The following is a 22,903-nucleotide window of genomic DNA, read 5'->3' as shown; positions in this document are numbered from 1 at the left end:
TAGTAAAAGGCTCAGACGATGCATAAATGCGCGTCAAGGAAGGCCTTGTCATAAATAGAAATGACGCGCTTTTGCGCGTCGTCTATAGACGACGCACATTTATGACGCTCATTTACGACGCGCGTTTACGACACGCAATGCGTATTAAGGAAGGCCCTGTCATAAAGGAAGACGACATGCATTCGCGTGTTGTAACCTTACGACGCGCGTGTTAATGTCACACAATGCGTATCATTAAAACCCTTGTCAAGAAAGGCCATGTCATAAATGAAGATGTCACACATTTTTGCGTATCGTAAATTTAAATGTTTAAAAAAAACGTATTTATATATTTATTAATTTTCAAATTAAATTTGCATTTACTGTCTCATAATAGAAATAAAATACCATATAAAAAAATACAATCCATTGCATAAAATTTAATGTCATACAATTCTATTTCTTACAATATATAAATTTGCATTCATCTAATCTACTCTTGGAACTTTTAGAGAATAACTATACTAAGATTTGATAAAGAGCATTCTTTGCATCTGGGCAGTTGGTTTCCAAAACACCTGCTACTTTGTTGATCTTGCAATGAAGCTTCCCTGCTGCAATGAATCGTGACAGCTCCCTGTTTCCCCCTTCAAATTCAAACAATCACACACACGTTGTTAAAAAGACCATAATACCCTCATGGTACATATAGTAACAAATAATTCAACGAAAACAAGACAGATAACCAAATATTGACCTTTATCTACATTACATATCATTCCTATTACGTCCTGAAGACTTACAGTTTTAAGCTCACCCAATTTATCTGCACCAAATATTGACCTTTATCTGCATTAAATATTATTTACATTCTTTTGGAGGTAGAAAGAGATGGGTGTAACTATAACAGTGTTGGCCTAGCTTCCTGTAACAACGAAAATTTGAACCAATTAATAATAATAATATGTGTAATCAATCAAACTTAAGTTAAACTTAAAGATAAGATTAAGATAGTTTAGTTTAGTTTACAAATAGAAAGAAAGAAATTGATGATGAGTGACCTCTAACCAAGGGATCTAACGGTGTTTGCTCTTTGTTTTGGTGATTTTGGATTTCCCATGTTGTTGTTGTTCGTTAGGTGGTTTCCAGATGATATCTTCAAGATTGTTACAAAAATTCTTGTAAAACTGCATGCAGCCACCAACATTATTTAAGAATTACAATTATCAATCTAAAAATATTAAATATTAAAATTAATAAAAAAAGAAGCACCTTAAGGTATTCAGCACCATCTCCTTCTGCTGTTTGAATGTCAACCATCATAAAATTGGAGGTCACTTGAAAAACTTGCTTTCACCAATTCATTACTTGCTTTTTTGCTATGATATACTATATAATAATAATAATAATAATAATAATATCCGTAAGTAATTAAGGTCAAAAACTCACTTCTAAGATAACGGAAAAATGGGACTTCTTATTAGCAGAAAGCCCTTCTACTCTCATCTAAAAATAATATAATAAAAAAAGAAAGTAAGCATTTCCTCCTTCCCTATAGATTGTAATTACTATTCTACCCATTCATTGTTATTGATCATTAATAATCTATTTGTATGTAAAATGTGTGTGTGTGTAACCTTGTAATTTCGAATGTGTGTCTTGAAGCTCATCGACTGAGCAACAACTTACATACTTGATAACACAATCTTTGCTTTTGAGAAACAAACCGAGTTATGTGCGTCACAGGTCCTGTCAAACGCAAGCAAGCATGTACTTTGCACATAAATTTCATTTTATTAATTCCTAATTTCAAAAACCGATATCAATTTACGTTTCAACATATAATTTTGACAAACTATTTGCAATTGCATGCATGTATTCAAGATTTGTGGGTGGGGTGGGGTAGATAGAATTCAAACCTGACCACGGTCAAACATGGAAGACAAGTTTAATCCTTGAGACAGGATTATCATATCGAATGCATTAAGAGATAGAGGACATGCATCTTCATCTGTTTGTTGCTCATCACCACCTCCCTCTTCCTACATACATACATCATATACATCATACATGATATGCACAACTGTTGGTATTATTTTTAGCATTTCATTGTTTGTTTATTGAATATGAAATTGACATAAGTTATAGAAGAATAGGTTTTGCCTTTTACCTCTGAGTCATCAAAAACAGCATTTACATCATCCAGATTAACATCTTCATACTCAACAACTCTAGCAGGGACATAATTCTTTTTGAACCATTCATTATTCCTTATTTCTTCAATACCAATACGCTGCACATAACCATCACATCATTAACTAACACTAGTCTCTAATACTAACAAACATCATGCAAGATGGATGATGGACTACTGCTCACAGTGTCAGGATTTGGATCTAAAATCAGATGAATTAACAATTTCATCAAATGGGAGGTATCCAGCCATCAGTACATATAGGATGACCCCAAATGACCATACATCCGCCAAAGCACCATTGTAACCTTTGTGAGTCAGTACCTAAACCACATCACCAACAAAGAATGAAGCAATGGTAAATATGTATGTAGGTTAGGTAACACTACCAAAGTCTACAAAAAGAAGGAAAAAAAAGGATAAGTTGGACCTGTAATTACCTTTGGTGCAACATAGTTGGGAGTTCCACAGGTTGTTCGAAGGATACTGACACCCTGCAGACACATAAATTAATGATGATGATCCTGATGGACGATACTATAACAACATATTCAAATCTTACTTCTGCTGGCAATGCACTAAGTCCAAAATCTGAAATCTTTAAATTTCCTTGGGAATCTACCAAAAGATTTCCAGGCTGCAAAAGGAAAGTAAGAGGTAAAATAAGTAGATAATGATTTAAAAGACTAATTTCATATATAATATCTTGGCTGGTTGTCCAAGTTTCAGGTTTTCCAAGATGTGCAGGTGAAAACATGGGCTAAGTTGCTTCCTGAGATTGTGATCAGATTTTAGCATAATGTTATGGCATAATGTTACATTAGGGAGTAACTATAAACCGAAAATCCCCACAATCTTATTGAACCCAATTATTTATACCAGGATTTAATGATCAGATTTTAGCATAGTTGAAAAATGAAATTTGGATTTAATTTAAAATGACATGAATTTTGGTTGATTTAATAGCACCCTTTTGATATTTCTAGTTGTATTTTAGTTGAATAGGTAGATTATTAATCATTTTGGTTTTGGGACTTCTTAATTATGCTCTTGGCATATAACTGAGGCTATTGTAATTGCTATTTTCCAAATATTAGGACACTACATATAAGATATGATAGTTGCGTGTGTGTAAATGTCCAAATAAAGTGTATTCTATACACTGGAATGTCATAGTAACATCTAGTATAACTCAAAATAAGAATTACCTGATCCTGAAGCAAACCACAATTCAGGACATCTAGAAACAATAATCATGGTTCTCTCAACTTCAAATTAAGAGAACTCATAAAGTATAACCACATCAAAACATGCAATAAAAACAAATTTGATATGGATATGATTCACCAAAACTCATATTAGGTGAGTGAGTACTGATCTCAAGCTAAGCAATCAAGGTTTCCGTATACGACAGCGACACCAACGAGCATCTCCTTCAATGTTTTGGACATAACCAGATACGAAGACAAGACAGATAAAATTGAACGTATGAATTACTTACTGATATCCGATAACTGAGTGGGGATGAGCGGAAAACCCGATGCGCTGCGCGTTGATACTATGATAAGCATATGTTAACGCATGAAAGAAACTGAAAACCCTAATTCAACTTATGCTGAATCCCAAACGCCATTTTCAGATGCTTACATGCAAAATACAAAAACCCAACATCTTCTGAGCAGCCATAAAAAACCAAAAAAATACAAAATTAGTTGACTAAGAAAAAATAACCTCAACTAATGATGTACCTGGGATTCAAAACAAAAACCCAATGTTTCATTCTTTAATCTTGTGGTATGTTGTGTTGGTGGTATAATGGGGCTTTATTGGTGGCGCTGGTGAACCAAAGAGAAGACGAAGGATGGTGGGTGGTTGTCGAGTAGTAGGGGGTAGATAGAGAGAGAGAGAGATAGAGAGAGAGAGAGAGATAGAGAGAGAAAATCAGTTGTGGTGTCTGTGACTGTCCTCAACGTCAAGATTGAGAAAATCAGGTGTGGTGTGGTGTCTTCGAAGGCACCAGTGGGAGGTACATGTTTGCCTAGATCCTGAACTCCCACCGGATTTCTTCCGAACTTCATGCTCTTCCATGGGTCGACTTTCTTCCCTTTGCCACTCTGATTACGCAGACGTACTTGCGAGAGTCGGTCCTCGAAAATTTAAGTCTCAAGTGATTCGGAGGTGGGACCACACCAATGCACGTCTTCTATCAGGGAGTGTCATTGTTTGCGCGTCATTAAAGGGCTGTTTTCTAGTAGTGTCACTAATTGACTCATCATCAATGGAGCAAACCACCTTCTAGCAGCTCAATTCTTCTTGGTAGTAGGCCTTCCTCATCCCAACAATATGTGTACTCAGCTCAACAGACCCACCTACAATCCTCCACCTCAAAACAACCTTCGTGGGCTTGGGTTGGAAATGATCAGCCCACTTCACTCCCTCGCATGTTCAATCAATGTCCCTAAATGACTCGTGAAATAACGGTCGGGTCATGGACACCGGGGTGACTGATCATGTTCACTCAAACGCAGGTATACTCACTTCTATTTGTGATAACCATTATCCTCGAAGTATTTATGTTGGTAAGGGTTCTGGAATACCTGTTGTAACCTCAGGACATACATCTTCTCATATTCCTTTGATCTACCATCCTCTTCATTTACAAAATGTACTTACTACCCCAAACGTAATAAAAAAACCTCCTATATGTATGAAAATTGACTACAAATAATAATTTCTCCATTAATTTTGATACTTATAGTTTTACCGTTATTGATTATCGGAGACGTCGTCTACTAATCTAGTGTGATAGCTCTGGGGCTATCCAATTACAAGCTCCACCAGTCATGCTTTTTTCTCCACCACATCCTAAACTTGGCATCAAAGACTCGGTCTTCTCGAAGATCAAGTCTTGAAGCATTTATTTTCTAGTAGTTCAATTTCTTATCATTTACCTAAAAATAATGTTATTTCTCAAGTTTGTCAACTTGTCAAGCACACTAGGCTTCCATTTTATTTGTCTTATTCTTTTGTTTCTGCACCTTTTGAAATTATATATTCAGATTTATTGAAATCTCCTATTTCTAGTTTTGGTGGATTACAATATTATGTTCTATTTATTGATCATATTACACTCATTATCTTTCGGTCTTCTCGGTAAAACACAAATCGGGAGCCTTCGAAAAATGTTTACATCTTTCAAACATTATTAAAACTCAATTGGGGGTCAGCATAAAAAAAATTAAATGTGATAGTGTGTGTGTGTGTGGGGGGGGGGGGGAGGGGGTTACAATAACAAACAGCTTCATAACCACTTTGCATATCAGGCGATCAAATTCATTTTTCATGCCCACATACCTCTCAACAAAATGGTCACTCCGAACGCATGCACCACACCATTAATAATATGATGCGCACACTTCTTTTCCACTCTCATCTTCCACCCACCTTTTGGACTGAAGCCCTATACATTGCTACCCATCTCCTCAATATTCTCCCATCCGTGTCCATCTCCAATGACACCCCTTACTAATGCCTTTATCGTCATCACCTGACCTATGACCATCTTCTTGTATTTGGCTGCCTCTGTTTTCCTTGCCTTCACACCACTCATAAACTTCAACCTCGCTCCACCCCATGCATCTTCGTCGGGTATCCTACCTAGCACAGAGGTTTCTGTTGTTTCAACCTCTCCACTCGCAAGATCATTATCTCCCGACATGTTATGCTTGACGAGTTGCTATTTCTTTACGGTTCGATTACACCCACCGATCCCCATCTTATGATTTTTTATCAGACTTTGACATATCTCATACTCTCCAACACACACTTCATCCTTCTTTTCATGCTTCCGACCCTACACCTCATTCTCGGATTACCGACTCTTCCAGCCCCACTAGCTCCTCTGAATCACCAATATCTCCTCCTGACATGGGGCTCCTCCTCATGAGGGCTCCCTTCCTCATGTGGGTTCTCCTCCCCATAAGGGCTCCCCTCATCTACCTCCCCTTAATCACATGCACAGTCGCTCTAAAAGTGGCATTGTGAAATCCATAGACCGCCTCAATCTCCACTCCTCGTCCATTCCCCTGTCATGAGGTCACATTTATAGGTTTTAAAAGTTCCAAACTGGCATAAAGCTATGCATGAGGAATATAATGTTCTTATCACAAAAGGAACCAGAGTTTTCGTTCTATGACCACCGGGCACGAATTTTGTGTGTTCTATGTGGCTTTTTAAACAAAAATTTTGTGACAACCCAGGAAATATGCCCCCAACTGTCGTCGATAGTCAACATCAATAAACGATAATACGATCTTGTAAACGCCAAAAATTTCAACCATCACCCTTATTGACGTCAAACCATATGCTCAAAAAGAAGTGCGCAAAAAGTCGTGTCACTTTGCGAGCAGATTAACATATTTAGATTTTACGCGGTATCTCAATTTTATAAACATAAATTACTGTTAGGCGTGTCAAACCCAACAAATAAAGGGTACTAATGACTCCTTAAACACTATTACTTTGTACTAGAAATGTAATACAAGGTAAGTAGGGTCGATCCACAGAGACACGGAACAAATGTTTATACCTTTTTGCGGAAGGTACAATAATGGTCACATAAATGGGGGGTTGGTATGCAATGATTTAAACAAAAGAATAAAGCAATAAATAAATGATCAATTAAATGAAACAAATTCAGGATTTGTGAGAACTCCAACTCTATGCAAGACAAATTAGCAATGTGATTCCATGGATGACAAGATATTTGTTTAATTCTATCTATGTTGGTACTTGAAAGTGTTAACAAGCTCTAACACTTCCCATTCACCAGATTGATTAACCAAAACAAGCTCTTTGATTAATCCTAACTTTACTAACCTAATCTAAACAAACTCTTAGAATTGGATTGAAAGGTTGCTTTAAGCTTTATGTGAATGTTCCCAACAACACTCAATACTCCTCACAAGCTCGGGAGCGTAAGAATGTGTGAAAAGATTTACACTAATTTCATTTAATAGAAATCAAATTAGTGTTTGTTACCTAGTCTAATTTACAAAACAATTATGGATTTTGCAATTAGATAACTTGAATGATCTAACCCTAATTCAAATGGCCAATAAGAATCACAATTAGAATCAAACATTCGATTGAGACAAAATCAAATTCACTAGATAGAAAATTGAAAGCAAACATCAAGTCATATGATTGAAATCACATCCAAATGTCAAGACATAAAGTTGGAGAATTTAGGGATCTAGCCACTCATGTCTAGAACAAGATCACAAATCTAGAAAATGAAATTAAAGTTCTTACAAAATGAAATCAAATGTTCCCAAGTGTTAATCAACTTCAAAATCCTCAAGAAATTCGCCTTCTCTGCTCCAAAAGTCGACCCCCTAAGTAAAAAGTCGGTTCCCCCCTTTAAGAATGGTGAAAAACTGCTTTAAAACCCGCATTTACGTTTACACGGCCCGTGTAAATTAACACTGTCATTTACACGGCCCGCGTAAACGCAAAAATATACTGCGCAGAAATCTACGTTTACACGGCCCGCGTAAACGCAAGGCTTCCATTTACACGGCCGTGTAAACGTCTGTAAAGCCAAAATCTTCGTTTCTTTGATACATTACTCCTCGGTGCTCCGCAAGTCCCGAAATTTTGTCCATAACTCTTATTTACCTCCTCCAACAATATCCTACCTCCAAAATTCCCTGAAATATCATAAAAGTATTTGAATGAAGTTGCTTCATGAAAAATCCCGAAAAACATGCAACATGCATGAGTTTAAGCCTAAATGCAATGTACTTTTATGAAATAAAGCTACAAAATGGGTACATGAAATGCACCTAACAAATCTCCCCAAGCTTAAACCTTTCTTGTCCTCAAGAAAGAACAAGAAAATTTAAACTAGAGAAAATAAAATAGAATAGAAGAAAAGAAAATTAAAGTTAAAACTATTTGAAACTTAATGCATGAAATCAAAACAAACATGAAAAGATCCAACGCAATTACCCTGTTTTGTATTATAGTTGAGAATGTACCTGTCATACCTTGAGTTAACTTGGCTTTAATCTCAAAATATTAGATGATAATAGAGACAAGACTTTGGCCACTCCCTAGTACAACTCAACAAAATCAAAGATCACAACACTTATTCCTTTTCGATATCATCAAGTCAATTCTTGGAACAAATTATGGTCTTACTCTCGTGAAATTATATGTGACAAAACATGCTCAACCATCTTTGTTTCATAAAATATAATAATGTCCGATTCCAGCTATTTGTTGGTTAACAACAATCTTTTTCTGAAAAATATTTTCTAAAAATTCCCTAATATTTATCCAGATTGGTTACAAACTTCAAACCACTTACACCAGTCGAAGTAATTAACATTCAGTCCAATGTCATAAATTCAAATCCAAGTCCAAGGGAATCTGTTGACAGTCAAGTATTTTTCCTAAACACAATATCTAATTAAACTATAAACACAACTATATACAAACTTCTTAATTACATTTTTTTTACAAATAAAGCTCATGGCTTTCTTTGAAATCCGTGTAACGGGCTTCCAACCAACACATCCAAATCAAATGACCTTAGTGTGCTAGATTTGAAGTGATCCCTCGGGTTTACTTGCCCGAACCTCAAAGGCCACAGATTAGCTTTATTTGCTATTATTAAGTTCATGACTTTCTATGGAACCCGTGTAGCGAACTTTCAACCAATCAATCCCAAACAATTTAGCTTTAGGTAATTAAGTGTAGAACACCCCTCAGAGTTTACTTGTTCAAATCCCAAAGGTCACAGATTAACTTAATAATAGTTTTTTTTTTTTTTTTTTTTTTTTTTTTTTTTTTTTTTTTTTTTTTTTTTAAAGATCCATTATTATTATTATATAAATACAAATAACTAAGTTAACACATAATACTTAATTTATTTATTTGACCGATTTCTATATTTTCGTCCTTGACTTTTCTGTTATGGGACATCTCACGGTCTATTACCGTGAGAGACTTCTAGACATTTTTCGGGGGACTAAATGTTAACATGCAAAAACCCGTAAATATAGTTGAAAGCTATGTCCTCAAGGAGGGTATATAAAAGGGAATGAGTAGAAAGGACTTTTAAGAGCGCTGGAAGGCGGGACATTAAGATTTTGCATTCTTTTAATGAACTTTTGAATTTGACATTTTAAGTTCAATTGAGCATTACTACTCATAAGACCAGTCATATGTCCCAAAGAATCAACTCATACATGTTGTTATGCTCCAATGTTGACAATCTTCTCATTTTCTGTTTTGCACAAGTAGCTTCGGGAGGTGTGTGTTCGTGTGTGATTAACTTGCTTTTAGATTTTTCAATAAAAAGAGCAAGCCAATTTCAAGGCACATGACTCATTTACCAGCTCAACTATTTTGAAAAGATTTGGTTGCTTAGGATTGGATCGTTTTTTTATGCAATGAATGCAATGCAGAAATTTAGATGCAAACAAATTGCAAAGAAAATAATAAAAATTAGAATAGAAAGAAAATCTTTTTGGTTTTTGAAAAATTTTCCATGCAGAAAAAAAAATGAAATGAAAATTAATGCAATATGTACAAAACTACATGCAACGGGATTTATGCATGGATGGATGCCCCTCCCCAAGCTTAAAATAAGCATCGTCCTCGATGCTTGGAGAGAGGTATAGTCGGCCTATTGAGAGTAGGATGGTGGAGGATGGTAGTTGGGTTGAGAATGAGTTCAAAACAGTTACAAATGCACACCAATTGAATTTTAAGTAAAATATGAACGATTAAAGATATGGAAAGAATTTACCGAATCGTTCTTGGAGCCTCGCAATTGTGGTGTGAACCTCTTCTTCATCCTCCTCAAGCTACCCGTGAAGTATTTTTGGAGCCGGAGATTCATTTTCTAGGCATAAAAAATAAGTTTAAAACCATTTGGGACATTAACAAAAAAATTACCAAACACTAAAAAGTTTTAAAGAAAGGACAAAAATAACCCCGGGTTGCCTCCCGGTTAGCTGCCCTTGTTTTAAGTCGTTGGCTCGACTTGGCCCCAAAATGTGCTTTGTTTTAAGTAGGTGGGCCTTTACAACACATTAACCTTCTCATCACTTCCTTTAATTGAAAACTTATCTTCTACCTGTCTTTTTTTTTAAAGCACCTGCTCACAAAAATCTAGGCATAAACAATTAGTAACACCGTGTCCCCGACAACGGCGCCAATTTGTTAGGCGTGTCAAACCCAACAAATAAAGGGTACTAATGACTCCTTAAACACTACTACTTTGTACTAGAAATGTAATACAAGGTAAGTAGGGTCGATCCACAGAGACACGGAACAAATGTTTATACCTTTTTGCGGAAGGTACAATAATGGTCACATAAATGGGGGGTTGGTATGCAATGATTTAAACAAAAGAATAAAGCAATAAATAAATGATCAATTAAATGAAACAAATTCAGGATTTGTGAGAACTCCAACTCTATGCAAGACAAATTAGCAATGTGATTCCATGGATGACAAGATATTTGTTTAATTATATCTAAGTTGGTACTTGAAAGTGTTAACAAGCTCTAACACTTCCCATTCACCACATTGATTAACCAAAACAAGCTCTTTGATTAATCCTAACCTTACTAACCTAATCTAAACAAACTCTTAGAATTGGATTGAAAGGTTGCTTTAAGCTTTATGTGAATGTTCCCAACAACACTCAATACTCCTCACAAGCTCGGGAGCGTAAGAATGTGTGAAAAGATTTACACTAATTTCATTCAATAGAAATCAAATTAGTGCTTGTTACCTAGTCTAATTTACAAAACAATTACGGATTTTGCAATTAGATAACTTGAATGATCTAACCCTAATTCAAATGGCCAATAAGACTCACAATTAGAATCAAACATTCGATTGAGACAAAATCAAATTCACTAGATAGAAAATTGAAAGCAAACATCAAGTCATATGATTGAAATCACATCCAAATGTCAAGACATAAAGTTGGAGAATTTAGGGTTCTAGCCACTCATGGCTAGAACAAGATCACAAATCTAGAAAATGAAATTAAAGTTCTTACAAAATGAAATCAAATGTTCCCAAGTGTTAATCAACTTCAAAATCCTCAAGAAATTCCCCTTCTCTGCTCCAAAAGTCGACCCCCTAAGTAAAAAGTCGGTTCCCCCCTTTAAGAATGGTGAAAAACTGCTTTAAAACCCGCATTTACGTTTACACGGCCCGTGTAAATTAACACTGTCATTTACACGGCCCGCGTAAACGCAAAAATATACTGCGCAGAAATCTACGTTTACACGGCCCGCGTAAACACAAGGCTTCCATTTACACGGCCGTGTAAACGTCTGTAAAGCCAAAATCTTCGTTTCTTTGATATATTGCTCCTCGGTGCTCCGCAAGTCCCGAAACTTTGTCCACAACTCTTATTTACCTCCTCCAACAATATCCTACCTCCAAAATTCCCTGAAATATCATAAAAGTATTTGAATGAAGTTGCTTCATGAAAAATCCCGAAAAACATGCAACATGCATGAGTTTAAGCCTAAATGCAATGTACTTTTATGAAATAAAGCTACAAAATGGGTACATGAAATGCACCTAACAACTACACAAGAATTTGACATGGTATGAGAAAGATATGACATTTATAGTAAATCCATACTTAGAAAATTACAATGATGAAAACTTCAAGGAGATTGGTCGGCTTTTGGGAAAATTCGCCAACTAGGAAAGCATAGTACTACTTAAAGTAGGAATTATGGAACAAAGAACTCCTAAAACGGAAATCATATAAGAAATATGATTTTTAACAATAATAAAAACTGATTGAAAAACAAAAGTCAAAACCAGAAAATACAACCAAAAGGAAAGCTGTTGAGAGCAATGAGACATACAAGGATATATAAAGTTCATAGGAAACTGAGTTCGTACGTGAGAGTTATGAAAATTTGAAATTTAATATTTCCTTCACGCGTGCTCACGTTCAATGCGATGCGCGCACTGACACATGATTTCATCGAGATACGAGATACGTTTCGCATGCATTTACGCGGTGTGCAATGCGCTGCATTCAACTCAAAACCCCTATAAATAGCAAGTCTCGGTTGATCCTTTCTCACACCTAAACATACATCTCTCTCTCACTCTCTCTCTCTCTCTCTCTCTTTCTCTTTAAAAATTCATGTCAATGACTCCTTAACGTTTCTCTATTGTCGGGCTTGTGGATCTTCTACCCTACATCAATGGTTTTATAAATCACGGGTGAGTTTCACGACCCTATTTTCCAATTGTTTTCCGGGGGGGGGGGGGGGGTATACATGTCTAAAATACATCACTGCATAGTTATCACTAACTATAGTTAGATAATTATGTCCATAACATTAGGATAATATTAGGCTTGATAATTATTCTGCCCAAACTCTTTAGCTAATATTATTCCTAGTTATTATGTTGAATCACTATGATAGATAAGATCACACCTAGTTGTCACGCTGGCCAGTTGCTAGGAATATAGTCACTTTTAGATAAGCTTAGTACCTAGTGTTACTTGGCCTAAATTCTCGGCTATGCAAAACGCACCATAATATATATATATATATATATATATATATATATATATCAGATAAATAATATATATAAATTGTAAATTGTATAAATACAACACAAATAACAGCATGAACGACTAGGGGAGCCCCCACGGAAAGAGCTAGAATAGACACAATTCATCAACACGCTGATAGATTTTTAGCTAGCGCCCAACCCATAATCGTTAATTCTTAATTGAGCGAGAGAGGTGTGTATAGATCTATACGGGATTGACACTCCCATGTATGGTTGATTGCTACAACTCGACGGTAAGTTGAAGTGTAACATCCCAATTTCTAGGAATGAGATTTTAGGGATTTGCATGCAATTAAGGAAGCCTACTCGACGAGTTGGAGGCCTCAACTCTTCGTGTAGAGATTAGCCAACCCGCGGGAACTTTAGGACCTATTCCACGAGTTGGAGGACCCAGCTCAACGAGTAGAGGCTTTGTTTGAAAAAACCTAACTTTTAGGGTTAGCACCTTATTTAAAGGACTTAACCCGCATCCTTTGGCCTCCCTTATCACCTCATTACTCAGTGAGGAAAACCCTAGCCATTCTTTACTACTCATTTATGTTTGTGAGGCTCAAAAAGTGTTTTTGGTGCATTTGTTGAAGAAGCTTGAAGGTTGAGAAGCTTGGAACGGGAAGGAGCTTGTAAATCCAACATCTACATCGTTTTGGCTTCCATTTGAAGGTAACAAGCTGTTACCTTGATCATTTGAGTGTTAGATCTCCTTATTCATGGGTTTAAGGCCATTTTTGGCATATTCGTGGGTCATTTCTGGTATTGAGCATGATATGTAGTTGTAACTTCAGATCTGGACTCCTCTAAGTCCTGATATTCATAAAGTTATTAAATTTATCAAGCTTTGGCCCTTCTATTTGGCTTAAACCTCTTCCTTAGCTTGATTTGGGATTTAAGGCCTAGCATGCACGTAACTTTTGCAACTTTACATGGTAACCATGCCCTAGGAGGATAGATCTACAACTTGGAGCCTTGGTTTTGCTTAAAAGCGTCTGAATAAGAAAAAGACTGAAGAGACTCAACGAGTTGCATGGTCAACTCGACGAGTAGGATGAAGATTGGCCATTTTTGGTTTCTGCATGGACTCGGTGAGTTAGTAATATGACTTGACGAGTTAGTTAGGGTTTTCCCGACATTTGGACACAACATGGACTCGACGAGTTGTCTAGAAACTTGGCAAGTCAACTAAGGTTTTCAAGATTTCTCAAGTTCTAATGGAACTTGACGAGTCAGTGGGCTACACTCGATGAGTTGGGTCTGAAGGGTTTTGAGCATTCTAACACTCCTAAGGTGTACATGCAACCCTAGAAACCTTGGATCTATGTTTTACTAAGATACATGCAAATTTGATTTCCAAGGTTCTTAACCTATCTAGCATAGCAAGGGGAACATGAATCATAATGCTAGTAAGAAAACATACCTTTCTTGTTGCTTGGATTCCTTGAGAACCTTGTGAGCCTAGCACCTCAAGTGTGATGCCTCAAATGTCTCACACAACACCACAACACTTGGAATAACCTTGAGAGAAGTTCACTAATCACTCAAAATCGGCTAGCCCTCTTATTCTCTTCTTAGTGTGCCGATTTTGCTTATTATGGGGTTCTTATATAGTTGTGTCACAAGTACGGTTACTCCATGTAAACCCTAATGTGCATGGCTTTCCATATTCCATGATCCATGGGTTTGTAACCTCCATGGAGCACCTTATGTGTCACAATTCATACAAACCATGGATCATTAGCCCAATATACAAGAATAGATGATTTACACAATCAGCCCCATATATTTAATTAGTCTCCTTATGATCACTTAATTTATTCTAAATTAATTCTTTGATCAATACCAAAATAATAATAATATTAATATATTAGAACCTATAATATATTACTAATCCTTAAGTGTCATTTCTCTCATTTAGTCTATCCAAGTGTTGCAATGCCATGCAACCCAAATGGACCATACTAACCGGGTCAAGTACATTCTAGGAATAGTTATGAACTTAGACACCTAATCCAACAGGGTCAACATGGACAGTTGACCTTAACCATTGACTTTGACTTTGACCAAGGGTTGACCACTTTGAGTTTTGGGGGTATTTTAGGAATTTGGAATTCATGGAGGTGGATCATTGGTGGATGTAGTTGATTGAGTTTGGAGTTGTATTTGGGGAGTTTGACATTATCATCCTGAGATACTTGTGAGGTGAGTTGTCCTCATTATACTAACACGGTTGAAGGCACCAATGCCGACCCTTTTTAGATTTGTATCAGGGTTTATTGCATGATGATATGCTTAGTGACATGTTAGGTCGGTATCCTGGTATATAGGATAATTCTTATTAGTGACCGGTTAGGTTGGTATCCTGGTATGTAGGATAATGCTATATTAGTGATATGTTAGATCAGTGTCCTACTTATAGGATGATGCTATGTTAGTGATCTGTTAGATCTGTATGACTATCTGTACATGCTAGCTAGCATATAATATTTATGTGCACATGATTGTTTGACTAGGGTTTGGGTTGAGGCGGTCATGATTTGTGCTTGTGCCAACACACCCAAGGCGGATCGGATAGACTGCAAACCCGGTTAGGGCATACTAGTCAGGTCGATGGCCGGGAGAGAAGTCTGGATAGACTACAGGCCCTAAGAGGCGGTCAAGACATTTCGATGGCTCGGAGAGTGGCCCAGATAGACTGATGGCCTTGTGAGGCGGTCAATTTAGGCTGATGGCTCATTATGCATGTTGCTTGCTATGATATGGTTATATTTGTATGATGTTAGTATTTTGGGGGAACTCACTAAGCTTCGGTCTTATAGTTGTTGATTATGTTTCAGTACTTCTAATGATCGTGGGAAGGAGAAGGCATGATCGTGCACCTCCTTATATTTTTATTATTTGATTCTGGGATACTTTGACATGAAACTAGTTTGAAAACAAATTTGTAATAATTTTTGGTTTTGGAATGATTTTAAAAGTTTTAAATTGGCTTGAGTTTTATGGGTGTTACAAGTTGGTATCAGAGCTTTGGTTTGAGTGAATTGGAGGAAACACTCGTGTGTATCCAATCTCAAACTAAGGACAACATTGTAAAATGATTGTTCAAATGGTTTTCAAAATACTAAAGGAGGATGCAAGTGTACGATGCTGAAGCCAGTAAGTAGACCCCAAAATACCTTATGGATTATTTGATTTTGTGATATGTTAGAACAGCATGCTAGTACTAGGCTAGGGATCTTCAGGAATTGCATGACAGAATTGCCTGATTATATGATGTCTGATAGCCTAAGGTTTTTCCTTATATGAAATTAACATCATTACTGTAGTTGCTTAGTGTATGCATCACGACTGTGCATAATTAAGATCTTATAGCCTGCGAATGTTTGGTTTGGCCTTATTTCCTGTTCTTGTTTGATAAAGGGCTTAGGTTAGGATCGAGTATTCAAAAGTCTATAGGGTCTAACTTTATGTATGGATAACATACACAAGTGTTGCATGTAACACCTGTTCCAGGTATTATTTAATTTATCTAAAATATTTAGGGTTTTGTGCATGGACTCGGTGAGTTGGGGAGCTCCAACTCGTTGAGTAGATGTTACTATGAGGACGCAGAACTTCCAACCTACTCGACGAGTCGTAGGACTCGACTCAATGAGTAGGAACTGTAATGAGAAACTCTAATTTTCAGGGGTTTGTACCCTATTTAAAGAACTTGTGGCTCATTTGCAGCTTCTTCTATCGTTCCTACAGCAAGAGAATCCCTAATTTGAGCCTTGCACCTTCTTAAGTGAGCGAGTGAGAGAGAGAGAGAGAGAGAGAGAGCTTTTGAAAGTGATTTTTGTGTGGTTGTGAAGGATTTTGGAACTTGAAGAAGAAGGAGAAAGGAAAGAAGAGTAAATCCGACATCAACTCTGTATTGGCAACCATCTTGAGGTATAAAGTCACTATCTTGATTTTTAGTTGCTTAGATCCCTTTTCTTTGAATTAAATGGTCACTTTTGGTGCCAAAAAGCATGCCATACTCGGATTTGGACTTATCACAAGGATATGGTTCTAGTTCTAGACATCTCTAGGTCCTGAATGACATAAAGTTGCTCACTTTTATCCAGCCTAGGCCCTTTCCATGCACTAAAACCTTGTTGGAAGCTTAGTTTTGATGTTTTAGCCTTGTGAGGCCTTGCATGCACGTAAAGTTTGCAACTTTACGTGGTAACTACACTAAGGGAGGTTGGATCTGATGTTTGGGACCTTGGACCCTACTAGAAAGGACTGAACACAAAAGGACTGAAGGAACTCGTCGAGTCTGTAACGCCCGTAGATCAGGGCTAGTCAGTTTAGAGACGATAAGCATCAAAAATGACTTTTTGATGGAAGATTATTTAGAAGGATTAATCTTAACTAAGTTATAGTACATGTTACAAGGATTCTGTACATATAAAGAATGTCGAAATCTGAGTTATAACGAAGAAGTTATGACCTATCGAAGTTCCGCGAAAGAACCGGCACGACACAGCGTGACGTAAATAGTGAATTTACATTATAGCGATATTTAGCCAAAACAATCTAAATGATAATTGAAGATCTCATCGATAGTAGTGCAACGACGGAAAGACAGACGAAAACGGACGTCAGACGAAGGAGTTATGAGTTTATAACGGAGTTTTCCTGTCCCGGCCTACTAAAAATAATATAAAAATAACATAATAAAAATAAATTCAAAATTAGCTGACGGAGTCTAAATGAAAGTTATAGATCTTGTTTTTACCTACACGTCGATATAAAGAACGTCGAAAACGGAGTTCGTATGCGAATGTTATGAATTTCTAATGTTCGGGGCGCGAAACCCCAAAACTGTCAGATACCACGACGTGGCAAGCAGTGCCACGACATGGCAAGTCTTCTGACACCTCCTGGAGTCCCCCAAATGCAACTTGCAATGACGCATGCAGTGACGATCAAGCCCACGACGTGGAAACAGTGCCCACGACGTGGAAAATGAGAAATTTGCCCTATAAATAGAAATCAAGGGCCAGCCGAGTTTGGTTGCTCATTCTCTCATCTCTCACATGTATTGCATCGATTTACATGCAAAGAAATATCCCAAAGCCCTGGTATCAACCCCGAGACCCGAAGCAAGTCCCGAAGCCCGAAGATCCCGAGAAGAAAAAGAGTTTCTGAGCCGAAGCTCTACCCGCGAGAAACCCGGTGTGGGAAGTGATCCCGGTTTCACCGAAAAATACTACTTCTACAAGCCGTAGTGCTGTCCGATCATCTTCTGATCAAGTGAGTGTGTGGTCACTTTCTTCTAACATATTTATATTAAGTATTTTCTATGAAATACGTGCTATGTGTATAATATAAAGTTGTTTATATGTGTGGGTGTATAGTCCCTTTCATACACACGATTTTAATACAATTATTGTTTGAATGTATTAAGTATATATTTTGTGTGAGTGTGTGGTCACTTTCTTCTAACACAAAAATATTAAGTATTGGCTATGAAATACGTGTTATGTGTATAATATAAAGTTGTTTATACGTGTGGGTGTATAGTCCCTTTCATAAACACGATTTTAATACAAGATTATTTGAATGTATTAAGTATATGTTTTTTGTGAGTGTGTAGTTACTTTCACCTTACACATAGATATGAAGTATTTGCTATGAAATACGTGTTTTGTGTTTATATATTGTTTGTTTACTTGAGACAGATGCTGAATGATTGTTTTATACAAGTTTTTAAATGATTAAAATTGTATATGTAATTTATATATACAAATATGTTTGGGTAGATGAAATAGTTGATATAAGACAAAATGGTAAGAAGTTTGGATGACATAGATGTTCCAACCAACTAGTGGAATAGAGATGGTGACCATAGAGTGTTCTAGACAATCCAATGAAAAGTTAACAGGTTTGCAACCTGTAGGTGTTTTGAACTCAATGTGTTCATTAGGTATTTTTGAACTCTATGTGTTCACTAGGTGTTTTGAACTCAATGTGTTCATTAGGTATTTTGAAATATATGTGTTCATTAAGTATTTTAGAACTCAATGTGTTCATTAGGTATTTTGAACTCTATGTGTTCACTTGGTGTTTGAACTCAATGTGTTCATTAGGTATTTTTGAACTCTATGTGTTCACTTGGTGTTTGAACTCAATGTGTTCATTAAGTGTTTTTGAACTAGATGTGTTCACTTGGTGTAGTTGAACTAAGTGTGTTCACTAAGTGTTTTAGAACTAAGTATTCACCAGATGTTTTGAATTAAGTGTTCACTAGGACTGTTAGAAATAAGTGTTCGTTAAGTTCGTTGAACTAAGTGTTTACTGGTTGTAATTTGAGGACCTTGGCAACGATGTGACTTCGTGCCTATACCATAGGTCAATCCTTAGGAATAAAGGATAGATGATTCTTAGGGTAGATCCTTAAGATAAATGGAGGTAATGGGGATGGGTAATTGGGTTGATTGTTTGATGATTGAATATATATATATATATATATATATATATATATATATATATATATATATGATATAAGCCTGACCCACTTAGTTTAATTGTATCACAGGAATCGATACGAAGCTGCTTTGCACTTTGAGATTAAAGGAGATGTAAATCACTAGAGTAAATGATTGTTTGTTCTGTTCATGCTTATGTGTCTGTATCGGAACATGACATCCCGAGGTTTTGTTATTTAATCAAAATACATTCTCTTTGAGAAATGTTTTGATAAGTTTTTATCATATCTTGTTTTGGGAACTGATATGGGCTTATTTAGTCATAGAAATCATTCATTATCTTATTAATTATTGTTGATTTTATATCATTTTATGAACAAAAAATACTTAATTAGCTTAATATTTCAATTTCAGCAATAAAAGTCATGCTCGGGTGAGAAAGGAAGAGGATTGAGTGATTGGAAGCTTGGATCTTGGATTTTGAAGAAAGAAGGATGTTGCTGGACAGCTTGACCCCTCATCAGTGTTTTGGCCATATCTCATGCACCGTAACTCCAATTAACGAGATTCAAAATGTTATGAAAACTAGACACAATTTCGGACGACTTTCATGTTTTGAGAAAATGTTGATTCCAAAAGAAACTCGACGAGTTTTTAGCACAAACTCGACAAGTTGGTTAGAATGTTCCAGATTCGAAGATGCCTTGCCGTACACGCTGTATACACAGATTATCGAAAAAAACTCGACGAGTTTTTGGTAAAAACTCGTCTAGTTGACGCTGTTTTCAGAATTTATATATAGAAACTCTTCTCATTCGAACCCTAACTTTTTGTGGAGGCTAGCTGCGACTTTTGAAGACCAGAAGGGTTCTTGGAGCTGCTATTTTCGAGATTGCAACATAAGAGACAATTTAGAAGAGAATCAAAGGCAAATAATCATTCTTCTTTTCTTAATCTTTGTTTTGAACCATGTTTGAATCATTAGATTTTGATTTTAGGTTATTACTTGCTTTAGATATGAGCTAAAATCTTTTTACTTCTATTTAGATGAGATAAGTTTATGAATATGGTTTGATTGAGTGGTTGAATTGATATTAATTTGGTTATTCATCTTGTTAAGCTTATTAAAGATCCTTATGTATTGATGATAAATGTTTTTAGTTAACAAATAAGTGATTGAGTTGCATGAATATCTTCTTGATTACTTGATTCATATAGTTTTATGAATATAAGATTGTATGCCTAGGAATAGTGAATATGAAACTAGGGTTAACTATAAAATATGTAAATCAATGTGTGAGCATGTGTGATGAACATCTATACATGAGTTGACTGAATTGAACAAATTTGATTAACTATTATTATAAGTCTTGCTTGATACGAACTAAACACTAGGAAACTTGTTAGTTTAATCAACTGGCCATTGTTTGAATTAACTTGTCTACTAAATGATTGGTAATAATGAACATGAACCCAATCACATTAGGAATCGGTAACCATTGACATATTAATCCATTGCACTTGCCACGAAATCAACCATAGGAATAAGTGAATCGAATCTGAACAGAAGTCTCTTTTATCATTGAATCTAGTTATCCTTTCTTGTTCTTCTTAGTTGTTAATTGTCTTTGTTTGAAAGTTAATTGATTGATTAAGTTTCTAGTCTTGCAAAACTAGAGAAATCCCCTCTTTTATTAATTGTTTTTAATTAGGTAATACTAGTACTTAATTTGATTGTTACTGTTCCCTGTGTTCGATACCCTACTTGCTTAAACTATACTATTATTCGATAGGTTCACTGCCTTTCGCGTGTTTAATTTGTGTCTGAAATAATAGGATTAAAACTAGTGCGTTTTACACACATCAAGTTTTGGCGCCGTTGCCGGGGAACGGTTCTAATAGTTAATTTTATTTGCTAGTGTTATCGATCCTTTGTGTGAGATTTATCTCATATAAAGTTACACGTTTTCTGTTTTAATTTTTATTATAATATTATTATGTATTTTCCAAATCTCGATGCTTTTGATGTTTTTCTTGAGGAAGTAGTACAGGAAATTGAGCAAGAAGATGAAGAATATAACTCAGATGAGGATTTGATGAAATTTGGAAGATGGTTAGATAACATCTTGCCTAATGAAAAAGAGCAATTTGAGTTACAAGAGCTAGAGTTAAAAGATGAAGAATTTAATCCAGAAATAGATTTGGAGGAGCTGGAAAGATTGCTAGCAGAAGGGTCAAATGAAGAACGAGAACAAGCTGAATTGCAGGAACCAAGCTGTGGTTTGACCATTACCACGACATGGCCCCCTGTATTTCCAGTTTGTGTTTTGAAGGATGGGGTGACGATTCCAACTTTGGAGAAAGTTCTGAAACGCGATCCATTTCTGATTAGTATCCAACCGGTCCCAACCCTTATCAAGATTCTTGGGTTTTATATATTCAAGCTCGTTTGGCCAATTATAGAAGCAAAGAGCCAAATTTTACAAATTGGTCCACCAAAGAAGATATTCAATGCAACAGATGGATTGGCAGTGACTTTATTGGAAGTTTATTAAGTTGAGAGTCCAGCTAAAGACTCGCACAAAAAGAAGCGCTTGTGGGAGGCAACCCGTCATTAGAAGTTTGCTTTTCTTTTTCTTTTTGAACTTCTAGTTTATTAGGGTAGTGTAGGATTTTAATTTAATGATTGTTTTCCTTTTTATTATTTGGTTCTTGATTTTGATCATTGCAGAAGTTAGGGCGAGAATCGATCAAATTGTTAAAGCGTGAGGAATAAATGTGAAATCGAGTCTAAAACGAGAAGAGTGCGAGAATTGAGTCTAATTAAGAGTCCGGTGAATAAATAGCTGAAAGGATGAGCTTTTACTGAAGAAAAATGAGGGGGAATATTGCTATAATCATTCCCTTAAAATCCAGAAACGAAACTGAAGTTGGAGTATATTTTGTTCACTCAGTGCATAAAACTCGTCGAGTTCCCTATATAAACTCGACGAGTTCTTTTGGAAAAACCCGACTGTGCCAGTTTCAGCAACCCAACTCGACGAGTTGCTCTTTCTCTTACCTTTGAGTTGGTGATTTGATTACATTCTACGAAGGCAATTGGTTGTGCTATCACTGTTTATTTTCCGAGCATTTCCAAGATCTTTTTCCTCTATATTTTGGAGCATAACCATACGAGCTTTGACACCCAAGGCATGGATGAGCTGTTCCCATGTCCAAAGTCAGCTGAAGAAGGAGCTTAAAAGAAGCATATCAACCTCGCAACTACTATCCCAGGGGAGTTTGTTCTAATTTTCTCTACTTTTATGTTCTTTTTCATGCATAACATGCAATGGGGACATTGCATAAATTAAGTGTGGGGTAGGGGGTTGATTACATTAGTTATATTAGAATCCTAGGTTTAATTTTTGAAAATTGCATAAAAATTGCTAGGGTTAATTTAGAAAATTTTGGTAAAGCAATTAGGATTCCATGCTAGTATTGTATTTGATGATTCTATGAGAACCCAAATGTTTAGTTGAGCCAACATATGTTATAGTGCATTTTTGGCCCCCTTTATTCTAGTGAAATCATGGGACAAAAACACAAAAACACAACCTCGCTTAGTTTTAGGATCGCAACATGTTTAGCATCGTGTACC

At 36.2% G+C, this 22,903-nt stretch overlaps 1 pseudogene; it reads right to left on the bottom strand.

Annotated features, from left to right (window-relative positions):
• Window positions 1-498: 498 nt before the first annotated feature.
• On the bottom strand, window positions 499-5,891 carry LOC145067182 (CBL-interacting serine/threonine-protein kinase 8-like; annotated as a pseudogene).
• Between the last annotated feature and the right edge of the window lie 17,012 nt (window positions 5,892-22,903).

Source organism: Lactuca serriola, chromosome 8 (genome assembly GCF_051521515.1).
Source record: "Lactuca serriola cultivar US96UC23 chromosome 8, Lser_US96UC23_V15, whole genome shotgun sequence".
Lineage (NCBI taxonomy): Eukaryota > Viridiplantae > Streptophyta > Magnoliopsida > Asterales > Asteraceae > Lactuca > Lactuca serriola.
The sequence above is the reverse complement of the archived record's forward strand: the minus strand, read 5'-3'. Positions and strand labels throughout refer to the sequence as shown.